The 16780-nt window shown below is 36.2% G+C and overlaps 1 protein-coding gene across 7 annotated transcripts in view; it reads right to left on the bottom strand.

The window, feature by feature from the left end:
- Positions 1 to 16780, bottom strand: part of LOC109080016 (regulatory-associated protein of mTOR) — a 229024-nt gene that overhangs the window by 45326 nt on the left and 166918 nt on the right. The window lies entirely within an intron of this gene.

Here is a 16780-nt window from a genome sequence, read left to right as displayed (position 1 = left end):
CAACTGCAGCTGACATTATCACTCTTTTTTATTTTTTTTTGTCTCCCAATTTTCATGCATTTTCATCATCTGCAGCATGCCACCCCTCATTTCTGTCACTAGTTGATCCTGCTCTGCACCATTCAGGTGATCAAGACACATTCCTTCAATTATACTGTGAAGCCATTCGCACCTCATTATGAGACTGGGTGCATCTGCCATGTGTGTGTGTGTTAACATCAATATCCTATCCATTGGACAAGCGTAACTGTGCTTGAGCTTATGTATCAGGTGAGTGTAAACATCAAGAGCCCACTAGTCAGATAAGCATATTTGTGATGCAGAAAGAGTGAGTGCTTTCTCTATGGTGCTGCGTGAGAGTGGAGCCCCTTATCATTTGCATGCACAGTGTGTCTGCCATCTTAACACACGCACAATCCAAAGCGCTTCATGAACAGTCTCCAGAGACACCTCCTCCAACTTGCTCTCTCTTTGTGCACTTTTCCTCATTCACACAATAACAGCAGTTATGGAGAGCAGATGTTCAATGATCTGAAAGCTAATAAGCAGTCTTCTGACCCTCACTCTGAGAGACACTTCACCTAAATGCTGATCTCAAGCAATTTCAACAAAAATTTGTAGTAATCTAATTAAAATTTTGCAGATAAGATAAATCAACAACCGTCAAATAATCTGCAGTTAGAGTATAATATGGGAAAAGGCGGGGCTCTGGATTTTTATTGGCCAATGTAAGCAGAGCCATAATTCTCTGCAGATGGTCATGAAATATTCAACAGGGCTGCAGTGGTGTGCTGTCAAAACCTGCCACAGCTTCAGAAAACACTAAGAAATGGACCCATTAGGCAGTTAGAAATTTAGAACACTGACAAAATATTTTCTTAACCATAGCAGATCAGTGTACTATGACATTATTCCATTGCTTAACATACTTCTCCAGGGAACGTTAAAAGCTCTTGCTCATTTTCCATGCATCAGCACTGGAGAAATGTGTATATGAGAAAAAAAGATACAAGCAGTCAATTGACCATTAAGTTGGAATTTAAAAGACCACACTAGTGTAATGATCTGGATAAAGGCTGTCAACTCTTAAAACTTAACTTACTGACCTTAATGTGTATCAGTCACTACTCTCTTCCTTCTCTGCTAATGTCTCCACTGCTAATAGGACATACTACCATAACAAAATTAACAATTAGTCTAACTCTCGCATGCTTTTTAAAAACATTTTCCTCACTCCTTTTTTTCCTCCCCCTCCTGCATCAACTCTAATAGCTGACGACTTTGCCACCTTTTTTTATGAATAAAATTAAAAACATTAGTGCACAATCCTCCACACCACAATCCGTCAAGCACATCTCACCAGCAAACATACACTCATTCACATCCTTCTCTTCATTCCCTGAGGCAGAAGTCTCCAAACTCATCCTTTCTAATCATCCTACTACTTGTCTGCTTGATCCTATTCCATCTCATCTCCTTCAAGCCATTTCTCCTGCAGTTGTACTTCCACTCACTCACATCATTAACATATCCCTCCACACTGGTGTTTTTCCCCTTAACATTTAGACAGGCTCGTATAACTCCACTACTTAAGAAACCCACCCTCAACCCAACTCTTTTAGAGAACTACAGACCAGTTTCCCTTCTTCCTTTCATTGCAAAAACACTTGAACGAGCTGTGTTGAACCAAGTCTTTGCCTTTCTCACACAGAACAACCTCCTTGACAGCAACCAATTTGGCTTCAGAAGTGGACATTCAACTGAGACTACCTTGCTCTCAGTTATTGAAGCCTTAAGACTGGCAAGAGTGGAATCCAAATCTTCAATACTAATCTTGCTTGATCTATCCGCTGCTTTTGACACTGTTAACCACCAGATCCTCCTGTCAACCCTACTGACAAAGGGCATCTCAGGAACCGCACTTCAGTGGTTTGAGTCTCACCTATCAGATAGGTCCTTCAAAGTATCTTGGAGAGGTGAGGTGCCCAAGTCGCATCATCTAACTACTGTGGTGCCTCAGGGCTCAGTTCTTGGACCACTTCTCTTCTCTGTCTACATGGCATCATTAGGTTCTGTCATTCAGAAACATGGCTTTTCATACCACTGCTATGCTGATGACACTCAACTCTACCTCTCATTCCATCCTGATGATCCGACGGTAGCTGCTCGCATCTCAGCTTGTCTTACAGATATTTCTTGCTGGATTAAGGACCATCACCTTCAACTCAACCTTGCCAAGACAGAACTGCTTGTGGTTGCAGCAAACCCATCGTTTTATCACAATTTCACCATCCAGTTAGGCACATCAACCATAACTCCTTCAAAAACAGCCAGAAACCTTGGAGTTATGATTGATGATCAGCTAACTTTCTTAGACCACATTGCTAAAATTGTCCAGTCCTGCAGATTTGCTTTATTCAACATCAAGAAGATCAGGCCCTTTCTTTCAGAACATGCTGTACAACTCCTTGTTCAAGCTCTTGTTCTGTCCAGACTGGACTATTGCAATGCTCTCTTGGCAGGTCTTCCAGCCAGTTCTATCAAACCTTTACAATTAATCCAGAACGCGGCAGCAAGATTAATTTTTAATGAGCCAAAAAGAATACAAGTCACACCTCTGTTTATCAATTTGCACTGACTACCAATAGCTGCTCGCATAAAATTCAAGGCATTGATGTTTGCCTACAAAATAACCACTGGCTCTGCACCCCTTTACCTAAATTCATTACTTCAGACTTATGTGCCCTCTAGAAGCTTGCATTCTGTAAGTGAATGTCGCTTGATTGTGCCATCCCAAAGAAGCACAAAGACACTTTTACGGACTTTTAAATTAAATGTTCCCTCCTGGTGGAATGACCTGTCCAACTCAATCAGAGCAGCTGAGTCCTTAGCCATCTTCAAGAATTAAAACACATCTATTCCATCTTTATTTGACCCTCTAACTTTAGCACTCACTATTCTAATTCTATTCTAAAAAAAAAAAAAAAAAAATCTAACTAGCTTATTTTATCTTTTTGTATTCTATCTGTTTTCTTTTAATTTATTATACAATTAACAAAAGCAAAAAAAATGACCTCTAACACTAGCTTGCCCTATTCTTTTTCTATTCTATCTGTTTTCTTTTTATTTATATTATTTAAAAGCCCTTGTTACGTGTACTGTGTTTAAGCTAACTGAGACTTGTTATAGCACTTGTATATCATTGCTCTTTTGTTGATTTTGATTGCTTCCATTGACCTCATTTGTAAGTCGCTTTGGATAAAAGTGCCTGCTAAATGACTAAATGTAATGTAAATGTAACACTTAAACATTGACCAGTTGCTTTGAAATAAACTACAGGATATGCTGATTGATTAATTATAGTTGCATATCAATATTTTCTCAGAAAAATATTCCAATCATTGAGGATGACTAATACGTGCTGAATAAACATTACAAAAACTAGTTTTAGAAGATTTTGGCCAAAAAAAAAAAAAAAAAAAAAAAAAAAAAAAAAAAAAAAAAAAAGAAAATGATTTCCATGACTCGTCCAGTCATCTATGATTAATATTTTGCTTCATAAAAATGTTTTTGTAAACAAATTTGCTCAAATACATTAACTTTAAGCAAAAATACTAACATACAATGAATCCAATATGAAGTCCATATAACACACTTAACCCAACACAAATTGTTTAAAATGGGAATGACAGATTCAAACAAATGTGTGCATTCCAATCACAATATACAAGATAAGGGTTCCCTCACCTTGGTTAACTTAACTTTCAAGGACTTTCCAGGTCCAATACCCTCAAATTCAAGGACTTAATGTGGGGACACATTTCAAGTGAGAGCAAGGTAACATCATGTTACAGTTGTTGTTACAGTTTTCATGTGTCAAACACAACTATGCAATAAAGCATTTTTAATTTTTTTGCATTTATTTTTGTCCATTTGAAAGAGATCTGATAATAATGTTTCTATAATCTGATAATAATTTGATAATTTGAATTTGTGTTTCTGTTTTGCATAAAACTGAAGAATATTCAGTACATTCTATACTGTATTCTAACATGATCTGATATTAACTTTTGCATGGATTTTATTGAAAAGAGCTTAGGCTCATGTAACCAGAAGTTTTAAGATATATAAATATGCTTTTAAGTTTTTCTTGCCTCATGGGTTTACATTATCTTAACAAGTAAAGCATTCAACATTAATTTCACGGTGTCTGTGAAACATTGAGGTACCATCATAGTATTTTCTTGTGCGTGTGAATGCCATGGCAACATACAACACCTCATGCGGGAAACACTTAAGGTAATGCCTAAATACGCGTAACTAACGTAAATCAAGCTAGTATGCATAGGCTAGGATGTTTAGGCGAAATAACACATTAGCAGACTAGAGGGAATAATATGGGTTTTTTTTTCCAGAAAAACTTCTTACACAAAATAAATTCAAGCACTTTCAAGGACGTGTATCTATGTATGTTTATTTTCAAAAATTAAATTTTTTATTTTAACGGACAGAGATAGACTATAAACCAAAAAATCCAGAAAAAAATATATAAAAGATAGAAATTGATTAGCATTTCAGTGAGTGAAATAAGTATTTGATCCCCTATCAACCAGCAAGAATTCTGGCTCCTACAGATTGGTTATGTGCCCATGTGGAACACAGATTAGTCCTGCCACTTCAAGAAGTTACTCCTAATGTCAGCTTGTTAGGTGTATAAGACACCTGTCCACAAAATCTGTATATTCCATTCCAACCTCTCCAACCACCATGGGCAAGACCAAAGAGCTGTCAAAGGATGTCAGAGACAAGACTGTAGATCTGCAAATGGCTTGAATGGGCTACAAGACCATCAGCAAGAAGCTTGGTGAGAAGGAGACAACTGTTGGCGCGATTATTTGGAAATGGAAGAAATATAAAACAACCATCAATTGTCCTCAGTCTGGAGCTCCGTGCAAGATATTGCTTCATGGGGTAAGAATGATCACGAGAAAGGTGTGGGATCAGCCCCAAACTACACGGGATGAGCTTGTTAATGATCTTAAGGTAGTCTGGACCACAGTCACCAAGCAAAACATTGGTAACACACTACACCACAATGAACTGAAATCCTGCAGTGCCCACATGGTCCCCCTGCTCAAGAAGGCACATGTACAGGCCTGTTTAAAGTTTGCCAAAGAACATCTTAATGATTCAGAGAAGGCTTGGGAGAAAGTGCTGTGGTCAGATGAGACCAAAATTTAGATCTTTCGCATTAACTCGAATCTCTGTTTGGAGGGAGAGAAATGCTGACTATGACCCCAAGAACACCATCCCTACAGTCAAGCATGGAGGTGTAAACAATATGCTTTGGGGCTGCTTTTCTGCTAAGGGTACAGGACAACTTCACTGCACTGAGGGGCAAATGAACGGGGTCATGTACTGTAAAATCTTGGACGAGAACCTCCTTCCCTCAGCCAGAATACTGAAGATGGGTCATGGATGGGTCTTCCAGCACGACAATAACCCAAAACATACTGCCAAAGCAAACAAAGGAGTGGCTCAAGAAAAAGCACATTAAGGTCATGGAGTGGCCTAACCAGTCTCCAGACCTCAATCCTATAGAAAATTTGTGGAGGGAGCTGAAACTTCGAGCTGCCAAACGACAGCCAAGAAACCTTAAAGATTTAGAGAGGATCTGTAAAGAGGAGTGGATCAAAATCCCTCCTGAGATGTGTGCAAACCAGGTTACCAATTACAAAAATCATCTTACCTCTGTCCTTGCCAACAAGGGTTTCTGCACCAAGGACTAAGTCATGTTTTGCTTGGGGATCAAATACTTATTTCACTCACTGAAATGCTAATCAATTTCTAACCTCTATAAAATGTTATATGTTATAATGTTACATTTAATATTTTTTTTTTGTTATTCTGTCTCTATATGTTAAAATAAATATAGTATACCATAAGTATACCATAAAAATTACAGACCCTTCATTTCTTTGTAAGTGGGCAAACTTACAAAATCAGCAGAGGATCAAATAAATATTTTCCCCATATAATTGTAGTTGTATATAATCGTATAAAATATTAAATGTAATCTTCTAGTGTATCATCTTTAACTGTACAAATTTCTCCAATATTAAAAAAACACAACAGAACTTTAGATATTTATATTACTTGTTAGTTATTTCTGTTATTTCTATAACATATTTTGTACTGGACTGTACTATATTAATATTCATATGGCACATCTAGTCAAAATATTTGACCTTTTATCCATTGTTGTCAAATACTCTGCAACTTCACTTAAAGCAAACACATGCTATAAAGTACACCCAGAATCCATCAGTAACCATGGCAACTAATGGTGCTTTGAACCCTGGACTCTGCTGTGTTAGCACTCAATAGCATTGCCTGGCTACTGATTTTTGTATGCAAAGCACAGTCACTCCTGAAGGTTAAGTAAGGACTGTAGAAACGGCTTCATATTTTAAATGAATTAGTCACAGATTATATAAAAACTGAGGGAATAAGGAGGAGGAAATAAGGAAAGGATGGGTTGACAGGTGGTCAGAGGAGAAAGATGAAATGAAGAGGTTTTGTAAGGTGCTGGCGTAAAATCTGTACTGATGTTACTGAGCAGTGTGAAGGGGTGGCGACTTAAAGAGAATATGAAGAAAACTAAAAAGGATGTGTGTGTGGCTGATAACAGAGAAAAAAACAATGACAAGAGCCACAAAAGATAGAAAAAGTAGAGTCGAGAAAAAGTGTCATGAATATATGAGACAGAGAGAAGTGAAATGGATCTAAAGATGTAGAGATGAAAACAGCCTGAATGTGCAGATAGAAATGCTTTTAGAAGTAGCAATTTGTCAAAATGTTGATGAATTGGGGTTAATGCTGATAAGGCATGTGTAGCTATTGCGTCACAAATGCACTATACATTCATTAGTCTCTCATGCATTTGATGTGAGTAGATCTATTTGTATGATGCACAGAACTGCTGCCTATATACAGTGTACCAAATAATTCACTTATGATGTCCCATTTCAGTTAGGATGCTGACATAGAAGTCAGTTGTCTATGTATGCAGTTGGCAGCTCACTGGACTTTTGGAACAAAGCCTCATTCTCACCATACAATGACAGAAGTAACAATATGAAGGATATGAAACTGAAGCCAAGGGGCTGACCAGAGCAAAATATAAATGCCAGATAAGAAACAGTGAGAGAGAGGAGGACAACAAAATAAAAAAGAGCTTTTAGAGCAGGTTTGATTGATGAGGCTAAATTAGTACAATTTAGAGGATCTACAGTAGGTGGACAACCAAAATGGGTAATACCACCGCAAGTCAGTCGCGTGTTAAAGTTATTCACGAAACTACCGCCAGGTGGCGCAAAAGCACGCGTTGCAAACTGTGTCTAATGTAAAATTTTGGTTTGTAAACGGAGATGAAATGACAAAGTAAAACAACAATAACGTTACAATATAAAATTGTAACATACTTTAAAACCATAAGAAAATTTACAGTGAGTTAATTTCAAAACGTGGGATAGTCTTGGGCTACAGTCTACTCATCAAAAATTAAAATTGCACAAAGGCTCTTACTGCATGCTATTGTTATTAAACAGTCATTATATATATATATATATATATATATATATATATATATATATATATATATATATATATATATATATATATATATATATAAATATATATAGATACACAGTACAGGTCAAAAGTTTGGAAACAGTACTATTTTTAATGTTTTTGAAAGAAGTCTCTTCTGCTCATCAAGCCTGCATTTATTTGATCAAAAATACAGAAAAAAACAGTAATATTGTGAAATATTATTACAATTTAAAATAATAGTTTTCTATTTGAATATACTTTAAAAAAAAAAAAAAAAAAAATATTATTCCTGTGATGCAAAGCTGAATTTTCAGCATCATTACTCCAGCCTTCAGTGTCACATGTAACATCCAGTCTATCACATGATCATTTAGAAATCATTCTAATATTCTGATTTATTATGAGTGTTGGAAACAGTTCTGCTGTCTAATATATTTGATGAATAAAAGGTTAAAAAGAACTGCATTTATTCAAAATAAAATAAAATTCTAATAATACATATTCTAATAATATATATATATTTTTTTTTACTATTTATTACTATATTTTTATCAATTTAACACATCCCTGCTGAATAAAAGTATTGATTTTATTTAAAAAAAACGAAAGAAAAAAAAATTACTGACCCCAAATTACTGACCAGTAGTGTATATTGTTATTACAAAATATTTATATTTTAAAACATAGCTTTTTTTTTTTTTTTTTTAACTTTTTATTCAAAGTAAATAAAAAGTATTCATCATATTAGAATGATTTCTAAAGGATCATGTGATAATTATCCTAAAAGTTCAGCTTTGCATCACAGAAATAAATGATAATTTAAAGTATAATAAATTTAAAAACAATTATTTTGGATTATAATAATATTTCACAATATTAAATTTTTTTTTTCTGTATTTTTGATCAAATAAATGCAGGCTTGATGAGCAGAAGAAACTTCTTTCAAAAACATAGTAATGAAAATAGTGTATTTTTTATAGTAATAAAAATAGTAATGTTTCCAAACTTTTGACCTGTACTGTATATATATATATATATATATATATATATATATATATATATATATATATATATATATATATATATATATATATATACACAGATTAAAAGGTAAATGTTTCCATTTCAGTTCGTTCTTAGCAAAAAAAAAAAAAAAAAAAATTGCATATCCATATGCAGAGCGAAATGAGAAGTGTCCAGCATTTAGAAATAATTCTTATTAACTCTGCTATTATTCATGACTTTTTAAGAATTATGCCTTTACTGTGTGATCAAAAATTGAGTACTATTTTCTGTTCAGCTGTTTGATCGCACTGGTGCCTCACGTGCACATATGCATTGGGGAAAGAGGAGCAGTTGTTCGTGGTGTAATGAGTGGTTAGTATTATTCTTTTTTGTATTTTTTGCTCATTATGACTTTTCTTCCGTCTATACTGAAACACGCGTGAACTACAAAGCCTATTTTACCTAAGGAATAATAGTTAAGCTTCAAAATGGGCAACATCACGAATATGGAAACGTTTGGATTTGTCCCGAATGAAAGAGGTAAACCTTACCTTATGTTTCGCTTTAAATTATTATTATTATTATTATTATTATTATTATTATTATTTGTTTTTGTTTACAGCTAAGCCTGGATTATTATATACTGCAATTTTATTTATCCATTAGAATTATATATTCCATTAGAATTATATATATTTTTTAATTCTTGTTAAAAAGTGAGGGGAACTAAAAAATATCCTGTTGGTACATTATAACATTATTAGGCCTGCCGTTATTATTTCTGAATGTAATAAAATGCAACATACATGACATATTTTTTTTTTCCTCTCAAAAACGTAATTTATTTTTAGCCTGTTTTTAAAAAACATGCAGCAAACAAAAATAGGTGATTAATCGGTTAAAATTTGTTACGGTGGGTTAACAAATTCATCAGTTACATTTTGTTACTGTGGGATAATCTAGGCTATGCTGTTAACTATTTACAAGTTTTGTGTTTTTCCATCGCTTCTGGAAATTACTTTAAGAAACAAAAAAGCCTCCTCCACCTAACAATTGTGCATGCACATGCACTTCTGCGCTCTGGTGCAGAATCTGTGGACAATTTTAAAAAGTTTGATATATTAACGGTTGCTGTCCCATTTTATACAGGAATTGTTCATTTTAAAAACAATCAAATTATATTGTTAGTTTCATGGCAACACGCAATCAAGGTCTTCAGATACTATACAAGTTAATTTAGGCTATTTAACATGCACTGTGACATTTTCACCCATTTCAACTTATAAACTCCTTGAAATTTAAAGTCAGTTTAATAGTATTAAGATTCAAGTTAAATCTAGTATAAAAAACTGAAGGTCTATGAATCATCAGTCAATAAAGCATTTTTTTTTTTAAACAATAGCACTTTAAGTTTTGAACTAAAACATTTTTACAATCATATAGCCTGTGAATGAATAAAAATGCATACTTTTCAATGAAAGAACATTTAAAGAGAGTGTAGCTTGCTTCTGGTGTTTGGATTGATACTTTAATATAATGAGGTCCAAGTTTAAGAATAGCAAACACTAGGTTTTTTTTTATTTTTTATTTTTCTTCAATGTATTTTTTTCTCTCTCTATTTAACAGCATTAACTTATAATGAAATATGTCTTCCTTCAGGCAGACTGAATGTTTTCCTGCCTTGCTAAATGTTGGGCTCATGATAAATAAGTGGCATTCGCCCAAACTGATTTTGTAAAATCAAAACTTGTGGACTTTGAACCTGGGGAAGCGGGAGCAGATGGCAGAGGATACCGCTTGGACTTAAAGCCTTCCTCAAACGCCTACGCTCACAAATAACAATGATTTTTGCAAAAAGAATGATTAATTATCAATTGAGAATCTGTTATTATTAAGGTCTGGTGGATATAATACTACTCTTTTTATTTATTATTTTCTCGCAGCCCATATTATTATTTTCACAAGACCATAATAATAACAAATGGTTGACCATTCTCAAAACATAAAATATCAATTTTATTTAAATTTTTGTTTTTGTGTTTCAGAGGAAAAATCCATGTTAAGGCATCTCTCCATTACGGACCGTTCTGAAAGCAGAATTTATACAAACATATAAAATGCTTAAAAAACTTTAACAGAGATGTCTAGAGGGTATTTAATAGGTCTGCCCCACACATAAGATTTTTCTAGTTAGTAGTAGTCGTTAATTTAAGTCATTATTCAACTAATCGCATGTTTATATTAAATTAACACAGTCTAATCAATAATGAGCCTTCATATATATTCTGCGCTCAAGCACATGCATTAAATTTGCCACAAACCACAGGCAAAAGTAGCCTAATAATTGTGAAAAAGGAGACATTTTAATTATTTATTAATAAACTAATGTTTTCTTGTCGGTTGCAAGATGACATTCATGTGCTGACTCTTATCTCCACAGGATGCGCATAATCAGGGAGTATTTACTTCCGTTTTGAATTGGTTCGTTTAAAAGTAGACATTTCAAGCTTTCTGTAGATATATTTCTCATGTATGTAAGGCACCCCAGTTTTGAAAAGTTTCTAATGAAAAGTTATTTCATTATCAGGAAAAAAGGGAAGAAAAAAAATTATCTTGAGGGCGCTTCCCTGTCATGCAAGCGCATCAATAATTTTCTGCACAAACGCTTGAATATGAATAGTAAAAGAGCACATTTATTTTAGGTTACAGTATGGGATCTGCATTAAAAATAAATCTTCACAAGTCTACAACCAAGACAGATGAAGTTACAAGTTATATGTGTTCCTGTGGCTCAGTGGTAGAGCACTGCGTTAGCGGCGCAAGAGGTTGTGGGTTTGATTCCCAGGGAACAGATGTTAGATAAAAAATGTTAGCCTGAATGCATTGTAAGTCGCTTTGGATAAAAGCGTCTGCTAAATGCATAAATGTAATGTAAAATGTATATCCTGTAAATTAAAGGCTATTTGACGTTTTAAAATGATTGTTTTAATAAATCTCTTTTACATTAAATAATACAGATACAAAGCAGCTAAGTTAGATATTGTTGTACAAATAATTATAAATTGCTATAGACTGCGAATAAGATTGCAGATTCACATTTTGCATATGCATTACAAAGTTAATTATTTTTTACATGCAATGATACAAAATAAAACCCAAAAAGATTCGTAATGAAGAAAAAATATGTAGACAAATAAGAATAAATGTTGTACGTCGCACTCATATTAATGCGTGCCTCACAAATTTTGCACTCTGATATTTTAAGGAATAGAATACACTCCTGCATTTAAATGCGGCTGCAATTTTTTTTTTTTTAGTTTTACTTAAACTGTATGAAAGCAAGTAAAGAAGGCTCCCTTTAAAATCACTGAAGTTGTCAAGTAATGAAGCTCTTTTTTTACATTGTGTGCACTTTGTTGATACTAATGAGAGAACTGGAGTTTAAATGTGAGGACATTTTATTAATCCGTACATTCTTTTCAGTTCCAATGATTTAGCTAAATCGTGGCCAGGTTTAATTTATTTGTTTCTTGTTTTAGTTTGGCCTTAATAATGGGAGCGAAATTATTCAGTACAGTTTTACTAAAATAATGGAAATAATTTATAAAACAGGCAACAATTTTTTAATCAGTGTACAGACAGATATCTTTTCCCCAAGTAGTTATCTGTCAAAATAAATGACAGGTAACGAATAACAAAGTATGTGCGTGTTTTATTCTATTTTATTCATTCTAAGAAAGAACATAATTTATTAAGTAGGCTACTAAAGTTTCATCGGTGAATATTAAATATTTTAACCACAGTGTTTTTTCTTTCATTTTCCTCTGACTGCAGCCGTCAAATGTAACACACCAGCAAGGCAAAGCTGAAGGCTATTTGTGAAAATGTGCTTTGATGCGTTTGTTTGATAACTTGTGGTTAAAGTGCCACTCAGCGGTCAAAAGCTGCAAATGCACTTTGCAGATGCGGCGGCGGCACTCGCAGCGGTAGAAAGCACACTCTGGTTGGCCACCTACTGTATATGTTGAAATAGGACTAAAATAAATTGAGCAAAATTCTGCTGCAGAGGGATTTTGAGTTTACTAGTCTCTTGATTTAACCATTTATCAGCTCTGCCTGGAAAGGCCATAAAAGAAAGAGATTAAAGAACCAGCATTTCCGTTTGTCTGATTCTTGGCCTTCCTTCTAAATTCTCATAGGGCCAAAAGCCAAGCATGCATGGAACAGCATTCAGCATTCAGTGTTAATGGCCCATTTGAGAGATAGGTGACAGTAATGCATTTATAAGTCTGCGATCCGACATAAAGCCACAAGAAGATGATGATGCAGGCTGCTGTGAATCGCGTTCACAAAAGTTCTAACAGTTCAGACATTGCATGAATCAGAGGTAAGAAAATAATATAAATACTGTTCAGTTTCTTGCACAGACCGATCGTTCCCTTTCGAACGTTCACTCTCGTTATGTATGGGAAAACTCCTTTTTTCCTTTCTGCTGAAGCCTGATTTGTTCACGTTTGTGTAGTTGCACAAACCAATGCCACTTCAGCCAGCCAAAAGGGGCGGGGCCGACCGCTATATAAGTTGGTCCGTAGAGCCATTCATTCGTGGAAGAAGCCGAAAGCAGCGACGTAAGCATCACTGCAGGCATCCGGGTAAGAGCAAATTTCCTAGAGAATATTTCAGCGCGTATTGCTTCAAATGTCACGCCATAAGTGTGGTTTGTGCAAGGGACTCTTGCACGATGAAGATGGGCACAGCAAGTGCGCCGCCCACCTCGGCCGTGCCCACGCAGAGGCTGCGCCCGCTGATGGCTTGTGCTCTTTTTGCGAGAGCATGAGCCTTTCCCATCTACGCTCACGGGTTGCCTTGTTCCATCAAGGCGATCCCCCTGCCAGGCCCTCCCGTATTTTTCCTCCCCAAAGAGCAAAAAACAGTGGGGCAGCAGATCTTTTCCAGCGGGCCCGGGCAGTGTCACATCGGCCCAGGGCTCGCCTGTATGCGTTTCCTCCTATCGCCCTGATTCCCCAGATCATCAGGCGAGTCAAGGAAACTAAATGCTCCCTCCTCCTTGTAGCCCCACTCTGGAAGAACCAGACTTGGTTTCCAGAGCTGATGCAGCTGGTGACGATGGCCCCGTGGCCCATCCCATTGAGGAGGGACCTTTTCTCGCAGGCGAAAGGCATGATTTGGCACGCCCACTCAGAGTTGTGGAGCCTTCATGTCTGGTGCCTCGACGGGAGTCTGATAGGCTCCCAGCGAGAGTAAGCAACACCATTCTTGAGGCAAGGGCGCCGTCCACGAAACGGCTCTATGGCCAAAAATGGTCAGTATTCCTCAATTGGTTCTCTGCACAGCAAGTGGACCCATTTTCATGTGACGTGTCTGACTTTTCTGCATGAGCTGCTGGATAGGGGGTGTGCCCCATCCACAATGAAAAGTATATGTGGTGGCCATCGCAGCGAATCAAGCTTGTGGGTGACTTACAAGCGATGACGGTCAGCGCCTCATGTCTTGAGTTTGGGCTCAATGACTGCAAGGTCATTTTGAAACCGAGACACGGCTATGTTCCTAAGTGCTCTCTACACTCTTTAGAGTGCAAGTAATATCCCTATTGGCGCTCCCCGCTGCAGACAGCGAGCAGGGACCGAATGTTCTCTGCCCTGTCAGGGGTCTGAGAGTCTATGTGGAACGTTCTAAACTGTTTAGGCAGTCTGAACAACTGTTTGTTTGCTTTGGAGGCTGCCAGAAGGGTCTGCCGGTTACCAAGCTAAGACTGTCTTCCTGGATTGTTGATGCAATAGCTCTGGCTGACGCATCAGAAGGACTGGAATGCCCAATTGGTGTGAGAGCCCACTCCACAAGGGGAATGGCCTCCTTAAGGGCGTGGTGCAGTGGCATATCTATCAGTGAGATCTGTGCGGCCGCCGGCTGGTCGTCGCCGTCCACTTTTGCCAGATTCTTTAACTTAGACATCCCCGCCCTGCAGGCGCAGATTCTATTGGTTTAAACCTCCCATGTGGGTAGTGATTTCTCATGCCCTCAGCTAATCTTGGGGTTAGATAATGCCTAAGTACCTTAGGACCCTTATTAGTGCTCTAACACTGGGCTCGCAGAGCAGCATGTAATTGTTGCTCATAGTGCGGCGTGATTGGATTCGTTCCCATACATAACAAGAGTGAACGTTCAAAAGGGAACGCTTCAGTTACTTAACATAACCTCGGTTCCCTGACTTAAGAGAACAAGCTTATGTTGCTTGCCGCACTACAAGCGTCATGAATCGATGATCGTCGTTTCAGTCGAATGATCTGATAAATGGTGCTACAGACTGACTTTTATAGCGGTCGGCCCCGCCCCTTTTGGCGGGCTGAAGCGCCATTGGTTTGTGCAGCTACATAAACGTGAACAAATCAGTTTTCAGCAGAATGGAAAAAATGAGTTTTCCCATACATAACTCCCGTTCCCTTATCTCAGGAATACAGAGGTTACGTTAAGTAAAGTTAAGTGACCATTGACAAGCATTGTAGACTGAGAGACCGCAATGGCTGAAGTTAAAAAAATCATAATTTGTGTTCTACTGAAGAAACAAAGTCACCTACATCTTGGATGTCCTGGGGGTAAGTAGATAAACATCAAATTTCATTTTTGGGTCAACTATCCCTTTAAGAGCTATTTAAATTTTGATCTGCTTGTCACACAAAGCTATCATATGTCTTTAGAACATTTAGAAAAGGGTTTTCTAAATTCAAAGACAGTGGGCTTCCCTTTTGTTGACCTGCTAATATCAGCCATCAGGTCAAAATTATAATGAGGTTAATAAAATATAGAAGAAAAGTATTATCAAAAGTGGTGTGTCCAGGGCGTAAAAGGAACACCAAATGGGAGCAAAAAACAGCATCAACGCACAGGTGTAAGCTTGTCTTAAAAAGTGTCTGGGACTAGGTTGTGTGTGTGTGTGTGTGTGTGTGTGTGTGTATGGGGAATGATACCCTTTACCGGATGCACTATAAATGTTGCAAGAAGCAGGAAATATGTATGCATAAATTAATTTGTCCGGAACATCATCAGACTACAGCACCAGCACCCACTCATTTGTGCACATTTCACAGTAATTGCATTCGGTACTGGATGTGTAATGTACAGTAGAGTAGCTGCACAACACCAACAGCATGAGTAGCAGCAATGCAGTATCCTGTGTTTGAACCACTGAACAGGCCCTGCAGTTTTTTTGATGTTGTGAAGCAATCTTCAAGCATGAATCATTGATAATTATTAAGATAAAAATACTTCCTTATAAAAATAGACTCTGATTTCTGCAACACAATTTAACACAATTCAAACACAGTTTAAGCAACATTTCACAGCAAAGCCATCCACGCTGTCATTCATACATACATAATGTCTATTCTAAAAGTAGCACATCTATATTTCCATTTATAACTACCTTAAATGTTCAAAATTGTTAACTTTTGGATAATTATGCCATGTAATTTGTGTGCTTAACTACATTCACGTGAGTGGTATATTTAATCAAATGTGTAAATATAAAGGATTCTGTTTACTTCAGTGTGTATGGTCCAGTGTGAGTGGCGTTGCGTGCAAAATTACTACAATTATGGTTTATAAATGTGTATGTCAAGGTTTATATGTGAGGAATGTTTGTATGTCGCAAATATATTTTGTGTTATTTTGTTGAATTAATTTATTAAGTAATGTGGTTTGATATGTTTTTGATTTGTGTTATAAGCATTCCACGTACCTATTTTTTCAAATGGTTTCCAAAAGTGATTATTATTATATTATAGATTATTATACATTTAAAGAGGTGTGCATTATTCCACAAAATAAATATGACAGAAAATATGGATTATATGGGAAAATTATGAATAATATAGTTCCCCATTTTTAAACTAAAATGAATGTTTAATACTTTTGAGTTATATATTTTTCCTGCATGTCATGTGCATGGCTCCGTGAACTGGTGTACACATTTTCAACATACAGTAGGCATAAAGCCAGGGGCAGTTAAACTTATTACTGAAGGTTTTCATATAGAGGTCAGTGTTTGTATTCACAGTGTGATTTTAAGTAAAATCAGCACAATAAGTTATTTGAAGCCAAAAATATGTATTATATTATAGATAAAATATTTTCACGATGCATT

The sequence above is a fragment of the Cyprinus carpio genome, chromosome A6 (genome assembly GCF_018340385.1).
Source record: "Cyprinus carpio isolate SPL01 chromosome A6, ASM1834038v1, whole genome shotgun sequence".
Taxonomy (NCBI): domain Eukaryota; kingdom Metazoa; phylum Chordata; class Actinopteri; order Cypriniformes; family Cyprinidae; genus Cyprinus; species Cyprinus carpio.
This window is presented reverse-complemented; position numbering and strand designations above follow the sequence as displayed.